At 43.7% G+C, this 12,907-nt stretch overlaps 1 protein-coding gene and 1 long non-coding RNA gene across 2 annotated transcripts in view; both read left to right on the forward strand.

The window, feature by feature from the left end:
- The window catches only part of LOC143148032 (UPF0489 protein C5orf22 homolog), a 476,738-nt gene that overhangs the window by 410,488 nt on the left and 53,343 nt on the right, over positions 1 to 12,907 (forward strand). The gene's annotated exons all lie outside the window — the stretch shown is intronic.
- On the forward strand, positions 992 to 7,146 carry LOC143148103 (uncharacterized). Its single transcript, XR_012992401.1, has 2 exons — positions 992 to 1,662; positions 2,106 to 7,146. It is a non-coding gene; the product is annotated as an uncharacterized LOC143148103 (long non-coding RNA).

Genomic DNA, 12,907 nt, shown 5'->3' on the forward strand with positions numbered 1-12,907 from the left:
TTCGAGCAACGACCAAAGCGATCTACTTTGCACCGCTACTGTAAAACCTCCCCTGGACGTTCCCCGGTCTGGAATATTCCAGTTTCTAAATTAAAGATTCCGTTTCCGCTTCAACTCGACCATAATGCGTTTATCAATTTCTGTGCCTCGCTCTTCGCCCCGCCCCCAAGAAAATCGTATTTATTACTCGCGTAAAAGTATAACCGTTTAGCCCGCTGAACTCTCGTAAACATCGCGAATACTCCGATACCCCAGGAGCGACGAAGACCGACGATCCCCCGACATCGACTTTAATATCGTTTCTCCGCAATCTGCCCGAATTAGGCGACTCCTCGACAAGCGCGAGATGTATATTGTTTTTTTTTTTCTAAATATTTTTCATTAAAAATATCGGAGAGGAACGCGCGAAAATCGATGAAAATCGTTGAGAATCGTTGAAAATCGTTGAGAATCGACGAACTCCAACCAAACGATATTCCACGGCGGTGTAACTAATCGAACTAATCGAAAATCTGTATTGTGAACACTTACCATCGGCGATCGTCGTGCGTGAGAAATCGGTCCCGATCGTCTCGTGGAAATTCTTCGTCGATCGACGCGACGCGCGAAGCGGTCGATCGATCTCGTCCCGTTGCGGTTCTATCGGACAGGAAACGAGTGGCCGCGTTAATTTTCAAATACACAGGGAGGAGGAGGGCAAGAGCTGAGAGGACACGGAGGTGGGAGCGAGTAAATAATAGCGTGGAAAGTAGGGTAGGGACGACGCGAGCCGTGAAGAGAAAGTGAGAACGAACGAGAAGGTGGAGGAGAAGGGACGATGATTAAGAGCGCCGGGAGGGTTGGTCGCGTGGGGAGGTGGTTGCCGGTGACGTAATTAATTCGAGACGAGGGACGGTTAACGTACCGCGAGAGGGAAACAATCAGCTGTCGGCTTCCCTCGGGGACACTTCGTGTGCCGTGGCGGTCGTCGTCGTCGTCGTTGTTGTTGTCGTCGTCGTCGTCGTCGTCGTTGTCGTAAATGTGACCGCGGAAACAAAACATTCGCGCAAACGGCTCGCGACTCGCGGTTTCCCTTCGACGTTGTAAATATTTGAACACTGAACTGTCGGCACGGCTGAATCGAGACGTACGATACGGACGAGACTCTACGAGCGTAAAATGATTCTTTCGGGGTGGATAATTATTATCGAAACGAACATTTCGAGAAGAAACGAGGGAGACGTGTTCGTTCACTTGTTCCGAGACGTCACCGAGGGGCGTTTCGTTTGTTCGGAAAGCGTAAGAAGTTTCACTTCACTGTTTTGAGAAAAAAAAAGAAAAGAGAGAGAGAGAGAGAGAGAACGATCGTAAAGAGTTACGAAACGATTTCGTGTTACGAGATATTATTCAGTGATCGCGGGAGTTTCGATTTCGAGCACCGTAATTCGAACCGCGAAGAAGACCCTCGCCGGGGGATGTACGTCCTCGGTCTCGCGAAGAAACGAGGGAAGGACGATGTGTCAGGACGAAGGCGTAGGAAGGACTGAGTGTGGATCCGGGACCGAATCCTGCCATCTCGAAGGACCGTCCGACGGGAACTGTACCGTCGAACGTCGCGACGCCGGCGTCTGCGTCCCATCTGCCTATATACATATATCTACCTAGGCGAATAAAATCGTGCATGTACGGATTGTATAATATAATATTTACATGCGCGCGCGAATATATTCGTGAAAACGCGAGAGAGCCTTTGGACGCGCCAATCAAATTCCAGAGAAAGATATTCTTGTTTTCCTGATTCCGTCATCTTGTTATCGGGTTACGTAAACTCGAACCGTTTCCTCGCTCGTGTATACGTATACGTGTCCACGTGTGTGTATACACATTTTTGCAACTGTCTCGGTGTAACAACGTACCGGCGAGATACCGATTATTTCAACGCGTCTTCGATATTTTGTATCGCGCGCCATGGTCGATCATTTTCTTTTTTTTCTTCCCTAGAACTCGTATCGAGCGTATTTATTTAATATTCGAGATCGAAGTTCATTGAAAAGCGAAGAAACGATTGGTTATTTAATCTCGGAAGTAATTTTAGGTATATTTTTTTTTCTTTGCCCTATATTCAGAAAGTCGGTCAACCCTTTCGGAGTTAATTCGCAACGGAACGATCACCAGCCGCGAAATCGAAGAATCGAAACCGAGGATGGAAACTTTCCAGAGATCGCGAAACAAAAATATATATCGACGTTCGGTTTTTTTCGAGTCGATCGTTTACCCAAGAATCACCCCCTCGACGCAGAGAGCACACCCCCTTCCCGCCCCCGTGACACGACGCCCCAGGAAAGCGTCGCGGCGTCACTCCACGCAGGCGTCAAGATGGCTGCTGCTTCTCGCCTCCATTCGGACTAGATTCTCCTTCGTTTAACTCGTACCAGTAATTAATAAAACGTCGCTAAGTGCTTTCGTGCCTCCGATCCGTGGAAGATCCACGACGAAACAGAAACGTCGACTGTGTCGTGACTGTACACGTCACGGTCCGAGTGAATTCACGAAAACACGATTGATACGAGAGGTGAAGTGGTTAATAAACTCGAGGTTTACTTCGTTCTTTTTTTTTGTTTTTTGAGCTTCGAAACGGATAGCTGTACCCGCGACTAAAACCGCCTCTCCCTAACCAACAAAGATTAGGTAGCTACACGCGTGTCCGAGTTTCTTCCGCAAGTTTGTGAGTCGGAGTGGTTGTTTTCGCCGATCAATAATCCGCGTAGGATGAATGCACGTTCATTCTTGAAGGATGGTGACCTAATTCCCGCGCGAGACTCTAGACATCGACGAGAGCAGCCCGATCAACGACCGGTTTTTATTTCTTTCCGCGACGTCTGGTGGTCGTATTTCGCGTTGTATCTCGAGCGTAACGTTTCACTTCGCAAAACGATACGATTATTTCGTAGCGTGCGCCACGAAACTGGAACGATTTCAATTTCACGAGTGTACACAGAACGAACGAGCAAAGAACAATACATTCGCGGAGAACGTGTATCGGCGATGAAAGTTTTCCAGCGTGGTTTGAATCGTGGATCGTTTTTCAACCGTATCCGTATCGAGCGAAGAAATGTCTGTGCAACGATATCCGCGTGCATTGATCTAAATTCCAACGTCGATGCAGAGGACGAGTTTCGATAAAAGCGAGGGAAAAGAGATTATCGTTTCTCTTGGAAAATTTGTAGCTAAAAATCCAATTCCTTCCTCGAACGTCGAACGATCGATAGCAAAGTATTCGAGGGTCGCAACGTTCGACGATACGATGCAATCGGGTACACAGTGTTCCTTCCACTCCCGAATAATCCAGAATTTCGAGTATTCCAGTTTCTTCGAGCGGGGTAATTGTATTCGTTAACGTTCAATTTGTGTTCGTAGCGTCGAACCACCGATTCGATCCAACGCGACGAAGATCGACCGCGAATTCGAATCGGAGAGGAAGCACCCCTTCGCGCGACACGTTTCCCTTCCGCCGATCGCGAAAGTGTCTTCGAGTACGATGGGAAAAAAAAAAGAAAAAAAAAGAACAAATAAAATAGTAGAAAAATCGTCGTACAAACGGCACTTCATTAAAGCGGAGGGACGACTCGACTTAACCCCTCGCCGATGAAACTGACTCACATCGCGCAGCCGGCTGGCCGTGTATGCAAATCGCTCGCGTGGGGTTCTTCCTCTCTCGTTCTCTCTCGCGCACGTTTCGAACCGATTACGTTTCGCTCTGTTTCTCCACGTTGTTTCTCCTTCTCTTCTTGACTTTCTCTTTCTATTCGCCCCGCGTACGGTGCCCCATAGAGAAGAAATACCGATTGGCGGGGCCGAAACGAGGAAGCTCGTTATTTCTTTTTCTTTTTTTCTTTTTTGTTGTCGTCCAACCCGCGATAGGGGCACTGGGTCCGAATCGGCGGCCATCATGCGAGTTTTACCCCCACCGCCTGAGCCGGCCCTCGATTGTTTATAAGGGTGTAGTTTTACACCGATGGGCGGTCCGGTTCGGTGACCCCTTGCTACGGGGGGACTTTCGCAAATACCGCGCCGTGACCGCGTAATTTTCCGTGACTTATGGATTTCACCTCGGGGCCAGACTATCGCACCGTCTCGCGTAAAAGTAAGCGTTTTTATCTTGCTCCTCTTGTTAGGGTGTATCGACCGCGAGATCGCCGCAACGAGTACACTGTGAGCACCAAGATCGACCCGATCGTTGAAATATTCGTGGGAAATATTTTTTATCGACGAGTAACGAAATAAAGAGCAACGCTCGTGTCACGAAATAGTTTTAAACAAACTATCTTTTAACGTTTAATATATGTTCTTCCTTAAGTGGAAAGAATTAGAATTCGTAGAATCGGCGCCAAATTTTTGTACCAAGATTTACAGGTTTTTAATTGGTGAAAGAATTAGAATTCGTAGAATCGATACTAAATTTTTGTATTAAGATTTACAGGGTTTGTTGTATCTTGATATTTTGTCCACTAACCAATTTTTTGTATTAAGATTTACAGGGTTTGTTGTATCTTGGTATTTTGTCCGTTAACCAATTTTTTGTATTAAGATTCACAGTTTTTGTTGTATCTTGGTATTTTGTCCGTTAATTGTTGTAATTCTTCTTGGTGTACTCTTTGCTAATGTTGTATAGAAATCATGAGGAATTCTTTGCCACTGTTCTTCGACACGAGGGTGTGATTCGAATATCTTTCGAGATAATTTATTTCGAGTGGGACCAAAATTGAGTATGTTTTAACATTCTTCGTTCACGACAGACGAAAAATGAACGTTTCGTGATACGCGCGACGGAACCGTTCGAGTTTGACCAATTTCGTCTCACTTTTGCAACAACGTCGAAGATGAACAGTTCCATCGTGCCTCGTGTAAGTTCGCAGGGGTAGAAAAAGAGTAATCGTTTGATAAACGCAAGTTCGCACATAGGAGAGAAATCGTTCGATAAATCAAATCAGAGAGTCATTGTACCCGCGTAGCCTCAGGTAGGCTAGAATGGATGCACGTGAACGTGCGAGAGCAAGAGAAGAACGTAAGATCAAGGGGTTGCGAGAAAAAACGAGCGAGTGAGAGAGAGAGAGATAGAGAAAGAGAGAGAGAGAGAGAGAGAGAGAGAGAGAGACGGTAGAGCGCGTGAGAATGAAAAGCGCGAGGAAGGATATTCAAATTTCGTACCCTCGTTAGCCCCGAAATTCTCAATGTGCAATAATTTATCATCGGGCCCCGCTGAGGTGAGCGGCCGCACAATGCGGACTACCTGCATGCATAATTTATGTCGATGATTTTCAAGGAAGCGAACGGGGCCCAAGAAGGAAAGGGTTGCCCGGCCAGGGCCGTAGTCGGTCCCTTTTTCTTTAAAATCGACCGAGATATATTTAAATAAAATTATACAAATCTCCGATACCCGTTCCACTTGCAGATTCCCTTTCCTTCGCTTCGAATTGCATTTCATAATTGTTTCAAAATAGATCTATCGCGAGAAAATTTCGCGAATATTCATTCATTAATATTCTTTCCGCTAACAGATTTCCTTTCTTCCTTACTTTACGTCATTTTGCATCGTTATTTCAGAGTAGATGAATTGGGGGAAAGTTTCGCGAAAATTCAAAAATTCGATGTTAATCGACTCGAAAATTTTCATTCGACGAGTTCGTAATGAAAAATAGAAAGTTATGCAGTTTGCTTCGTCAAGTTACAGAGCCAGGTATCCGTACGGCACTGGCCTAATTCGGTTGCCCTCTTCCGGATGGGCCATTGTCAGGTAATATGCATATGCTCTGGAACACGTCACGGGTATGTACCTGCCGATCGAGAAAGGAGCCGACAACCCTTCTCTCTTTTTTTTCTTTTTTTTTTTCATCCAGCGAAGGAGAGAGCTCTTTTTGTGAAGCCCGAAAAAATAAAAAGAGAGCGTCGTACCTCTGACTCGGATGCGAGCAAACCAACCCCCGTGGTCCCATCCTGCTTTTTCATGGTGAAAAGACGTCCGATGGGGGTCGATTCAATGCTCTTCTAATTATATGCAAAGATGCACGAAACTACCCATGTACCGTTCGAATTACATAAGAAACCGAGCGACGTGCTTACGTAACGTACAAATCATATCCGGAAACGCGGTTGTGAATGTCGAGTACATTCAACCAAGGATAATTCGATATTCCTTGCTCCTCCTGCTGGAGCGAAATGGGATTTTGCGTTTCGGTGATGTTCTTGGAAAATTACTATCAATCGTTTATTTATTTAAGACGGAGAAGAAAAAAAATTACAGCTGGAAGAATCTGTTAGCGAGAAGAGCAAGAAATCGAATCGATATTTCGAAGAAGAAGAGACTTCCTTAAAGTGAATTGCTATCGAAGTAACGATATCGCGTAATTATGAATGCGATAAATGTGAATTCTTGATAAATTGAATAATTCTTCCAATTTATTGTCAATATTGACCTCATTGCGTTACAATAGTTATTTTTCAAGACACTTAGACTTTCTAATACGCTTTTCGAATTGTTTAATTTCAATCGTACCTCAAAGGATAACTTTCACAGTACTGTTCTTATTCAAAAAGTTCAGTTTTAAATAACAGTTTAAAAATGTCAAAATTTCCAGCCCGACTAATATTGATAATTGCATAACTTCTAGGACAATAATGTAAACACGTTTTATTACGTTTCACCAACGTTCCACCGGGTGTGTCGATAAATGGAGATGGCCAGCTGTTAGCTCTCAACGAAACGACCAACGATTTCAAAGAGATACGATGTTCCGTTTCTTGTTCGCTAATTTACATCCCGATAATGTCGCGCCGTGGTTGGAGTTGCGCGCGTCGTTCGATTACAATAATATAATTGCTACACGGTCGAAGAGATTTGTTTATCTTCCTCAGAGGGCACTGACCTGCTCTCAGCAGGTACCTAGGGCAACCTCGACGCATAATTCTGTCCTCCGCCGAGAGTTCGACGGAACATCGGAGAGTAAAATTGTATCGTTAATAATACTTAATTAACTGGAATAATTTTTCTAATTTGACAGATTCATTCCGACCCATCCTTCGCGCGAAGAATCGATACTATATTTTTAAATCAAAAAATTTGTCATGGACACAATTAATTTAATATTCCAGTACCACGATAATTTTATGTTTGTTCATTTATATACTCGCAAATTATTGAAATATTTGTTCACTCGCGTCGCATTGTGTTAATTCATTCAATAGAAGTGACAGAAGCATTTCTTTTACAAAGTTACCATTGACAATTCTTCTACAATTACAATATTTCACTCCGTAGTAAACTATAAATGAAACGGTGATCTATTTTAATCTTACAGAAATATTAAGTCACTCGAAGTACATAAACTCGATTCAAAAACATATTATTGTACGATACGATCTACGTTCCAGAGAACCCTTCTAACAAAATTACCTCAATGAAAGAATATCGTACTCCAAAGACAGAACTCCGTCGATAAACGTCCCATTACCATTAAACAAAAAAAAAAAAGTATAAACTACCACGTAACAGGCTAAGAATACTTTTCGTACGAACATTATCGACGAGATCACCGAACGAGGTAACTTCGAGCATAAGTTGCGCTCGAGCGCGCGTCACCAGGAACCGAATCATCATCGATGTCCCTGGAATCGATTCGTTACGATTGAAAATCGAGCCTACGCGCAAAAAATTGGCAGTGATCTTCCCATCCAGCCGTATTTATTTCTCCCCGTTGACTATCGCCGTTTACCGATTGCAGCGTCCTCGTCGCGCCACGGCGCCGCGACGCTACCGTCTCGTTCCCCCTCGTACGCGGAAGATCGTACACCCCGAACCACCGAATCATCGTGCATCTTCTCCGCCGGTTTTCTCCGGCCTTATATACGTACATACATAATATATTACGCGTATACAAGCGCAGCGCCGCGCGGGCGCACACGTAAGCGAGCCGCGAACGTAGGCTACGCGAGGAGTGAGGAGGAGGAGGGAGGAGGAGGAGGAGGAGGTACTATCGATGCATATATGAGTTATCGTCGGGGCCCAAATTGCTTGCCAACCGGTGATGTAGAGCCCCGGGCCGAAGATTTATTTCTTCGGAGTGTGGGACACGGGACGAGAGAGAGAGAGAGAGGGCAAGAGAGAGAGAGAGAGAGAGAGGAGAGAGAGGATGGATTCTCTCGAAACCAGAATCACGATGCGCTATGCCGGCATAGATTCTCTCTCGCGGAGAAGAGCTCGCCTCACGGAGAGACCTAGTCTCGAGCTTCGGTATTATCTTCTCCCGGTGACGCGTCGGGGCCAATTTCACGGAAGTCTCTTTTTCGCCCGTGTGACGGAAGAACGGGTGGCACATTTTGGTTTAAAACTCCTTAAGTCGTCCGCGATCGGAGAGATCGGAATTGGTCGGGATCGATCTTGTCCGTGGACGCGGAATTGAATGTCACCTCTTTGCTCCCTGATAAATGGCCGACCAAAATAACACCCTATATGTGCGTACGTGAGTAGTAACGGTGGCGATAGTGAAATTATTCGATTTATTTTATTTTATTGGTTTTTTCTCGATAGATTATAGGATACATTCTTGCGCGAATGTAGCACGTCGAAATGATTGTTTAAAATTACTCGAGTTTACCTGATTAATAATAGGAGTAGTAATAATGTTAGCGCAGTATCACGGTTGTGAAAAGTATACGTGAAGGTAAAGGAGAAACGCTGATGTGAATTAAACTAAGACGTACTTCGCGCAGCTGTGAGAGAAGAACGTTTAAACGAGGTAAAGGATGTATTTAAAATGATCCAGAGTATCGCGAAAACAATTAGGACTTGAGAGCAATCGATTTGAACAGTTTCTGACGCGAGATGAGATTCAGAAATGAAGAGGATACGATCCTCTCCGTTGACGTACGGAGGTTAAATTTAATTGGCGCGGAATGTCCGGAGGGGAAACGTACTTGTCGATAACTTTGTGTATAAATGAAAGATCCGCGACGGGTAACTGCGTTTAATTCGATTCTTAGAAAGTGAAGGGCGGTTCTTCGCTCGAAATTTCGTACACGTAAACGATAACGTTAGCGACAATGAAATTGCACGATTCGGATTGAATCGCGCGACAGAGTTCTCCGAACTGTGGATTTTCGCAGTTTCTGGGTAAAAAAAAAAGAAAAAGAAAGAAAAAAAAATTGCACACGGTACGTCGTCCTTCCTGCGAACGTAATACCCGCGGATAGCGTCCTTTGATGTCGTCCTTGAGGAATCCAGCAATGCTGGTCCGGGAATATCGATATTCCGTGGCTGTATCGCACGAAATTTCAAGCATGGCCGAGCCGTTTGATGACAAACGCACCCTCGCACGCAGGGGGTGGAAATCGAAATGCGTCCACCCCGTCCGTCAGAAGGGGACGAATTCGACCAATTGATGGGTTTTGGGGCTGATGTCGATCAATCGGCGAACGCGAACCTCAAAGCCAGCGGCCATTCATATTCCACTGACCTTGTTTGTTCGTCGCTTGCTTTACCGATGAATCGAATTTTTTTTAATCCCGCGCTCGCGCGCGCATACACACACACACATACACCGACGGGACGCGAAACACTGCTCTCACGGTGGCTATGAAAAGTCCGGTATTCGGTGAGGCCGTACGCGTGTTTCGATTTCTCTTTAACCGTTCGACGATCGACCAAACGATTTCCTAAAAGTTTTCCCGTGTACCGTTTTCGGTCTTTTCATAATTCACCGTAACAATATCGTTCGTCGTTGACGTCCCATCGAACGCTCGATCACCGTACACTCTACGCACATACGAAAACGAATGGAAGAAGCCGACGCGTTCGTCGATGAAATTGAACAGATTTTTTTCCCTACGCATCGTGAAAATATTGACAACCAGTTTCGGAGTTATTTTCCCGGAAAATATTCAGCGACCCCTAAATGGGGAATTTTCTCAACTTGTTACAGACCAGTTCCCCTTTTTTATCCCCCTACTCCCTTTCCTCGTCCTCTCGATTCTCCGTGCATTTTCTCGTCCACTCTTGTTCGACCTCGAACCAGATTTCAATAGCATTTCTAAATGATATTTTCACCACCCCTAAATACGAATTCTCTCAACTCGTCCAAGCCCTTTTCCCCTTTTCTTTCCTCTCCTCGTTTTCCTTCTGCACTTTCGCTCACAATTTCTACGTATTTTCTCGGCCACGCTTGTTCGATTCACAACAAACCTCTATAGAATTTTTAAATACATTCACCATCCCCTGATACAAATTTTCTCAACTCGTCAAAGTTTTTTCTCCTTTCCCCCTCTCATTTCTCTCCTGCCCTTTCTCTCGCGTTTCTACACATTTTCTCGTCCACGCTTGTTCAATTCACAACAAACCTCTATAGAATTTTTAAATACATTCACCATCCCCTGATACAAATTGTCTCAACTCGTCAAAGTATTTTCTCCCTTCCCCCTCTCTTTTCTCTCCTGCCCTTTCTCTCGCGTTTCTACACATTTTCTCGACCACGCTTGTTCGATTCGCAACAAACCTCGGTAGAATTTTTAAATACCACCCCTCAAATACAAATTCTCTCAACTCGTCAAAGTATTTTCTCCCTTCCCCCTCTCATTTCTCTCCTACATTTTCTCTCGCATTTCCACGTATTCTCTCGTCCGCTCTTGTTTCCAATAACACCGTCGAATGTTCTCGCGACCCCTACCACGCAGCGTTTCACTCTACGCGGGAAAATTCCGCCAGTGATATTCTCGTCTTCAGAACACTCGTGGTAGTTAGCGGCGTTAGAGTAGACCGATGCCAAGGTAAATAAGAAAACCGATCTCACCCCGACGCTGACTTTGCGGCTCGTGGCTTGTCGTACGAGGCTCCACGGAGGCCGTGGAGTTTGCTTTTGTACGTCGAATATCCGATGAAACGAACCGGCTGGTGATCCGATCGGACAGCGAAATCGCAGGTACATATCGCGTTTGTAACCGGTTACTTGGACGCGCCCTACTCGCGCCCATCGCACGGGCAACCCTATCTGGCTTCCGTCTCGTTTTTCGAACGTTTAAAAGCTTCTACCTGACCTTGCTCCCGCTCACCGTGGCTCCCTGAAAACGCGATGCGCGCCACCACAATGCGGAATCCTGGCTTTATTCGTCCTTGCGAGCATAATACGCACGGTCTGTGTGGTTAGCCTAACCGCCGCTACCCGCTTTCTCGAGCATTTTCTTTTTTTTTCTTTTACGACGAGCCATGCGTGAGTTATTAGCATATGGTATCATATTTTCGATGGATCCGTTGGATAATGTTGCCACGCCGATTATCGAGCGTTTTATCGAACCGATGTTTCTTTCCTCGATGGATAAATTTCGTGTTCCATTGTTCGAGTGGTTCGTAGTATTTTTAGGGGGAAATTCACGATGGAAATTTTTACGATAAATTGTCCTTTGAACCTCCAGGGACGGCTCTGGGTCAAGAACGACCCGTGCTGGTGGATACAAATTTATGTAATTTTTCCTGGGAAATATCACAAGAGAACCTCTTGTGTACGAGAGATATTATTATCATTGCACAGACAGTGAAACATGGTTATAATTGGTAATAAATTTGGATTTTAGAAATAATTATTCTTTTTTTTTCAGTTAAGTAAAGTTTATCGTATACTTGTGACAACGTATCAGTTTGGCACCTATTTATTGTTTTTGTGTACAGTGATGTTTATAAATTTTATTAAAATAGATACAATTTGTAATCGTTACCCTTAATTTATAATCAGAAAAATGAAAAGTGAACGATTGAAATTATGTACATTTAAGTATGAATTAAGTGAAATTCTCGATTAATGAATTTGTAAAACGACTATAAAATACATTGCAAATAACAGTAGTGTGCTTATAACATAGGAACTTGTAACTTTTTACAAAAATACTGACGTCGTTAATATTTCTCTACACGATCCCGAATATTGTCTACATACAGATTTACTATGTAATTATCACAGGACAGATATTATTTATCGGCAAGCACTACGATGTGTCTGTTAAAAATATTCATAAAAAAATTATACACGTATCTATTATAATACGAAAGGTTTCCTTAAGCGAGATCTTAATAAAATATACATCTGTTAAATTCGACGACATTTGTTCAAATTTGTGGTAAGTTAACACCATTAAATATGGTTCACAGACATTGAGGTAAGTAACTTCTTGAATCAGTATTGCAGAATTCTTGACTCCCTTTTTCATAGCTGTCTGTAAAATCGCTTGAAACTTCATACTGCCATCGAAATTTTAATAATTACCCCGAGATCGGTTCCAATTACCATTCGGAGGGCTCAACTTCAACGTAGACTCTAGTTAATTCGTTACCTTTATATTTTCAATAACTGTCGTACGACTTCGCTTAAACTTCCCTCGGAAGAAGGAGCCATTGACCGTTATTATTCGAGCAAAGATTCAATTAACAGTTTCAAACTTACCGAAACATAAAATACCTCGAGAGAAATTATTTAGCATACTCTTCGAAATTTAAATGCACTTACCTTTTATTAATGCACTTACTCGGAAGAATAATCTAAATTAAACTAGAAGCTTTCGAATTACCAACAGTTTTCCAGTTTACACTTCATCTCAATATTCCGACTCTCGTTAAAACATTGATTATACAAACAAGTGCACCGACGCTATAAAATAACAAACACCTACATATCGACTACAAAACAGTAAGTACAACGACAAACTATCCAATATTTATACTTTCGAGGACATCTTAAAACATCTCGTTCTTTCGTTCGATACGTTCGAAACAGTTGGTTAAAAAATATTCTAACCGCGTGAAACTCGTGTTTTTACACATTAAGGACAATCACAGTTCAACAAATCGCAAACATTACGAAGCAGATCGCTCCAAAAACTATAAAGTATTATT

Source organism: Ptiloglossa arizonensis, chromosome 6 (assembly GCF_051014685.1).
Source record: "Ptiloglossa arizonensis isolate GNS036 chromosome 6, iyPtiAriz1_principal, whole genome shotgun sequence".
NCBI lineage: Eukaryota > Metazoa > Arthropoda > Insecta > Hymenoptera > Colletidae > Ptiloglossa > Ptiloglossa arizonensis.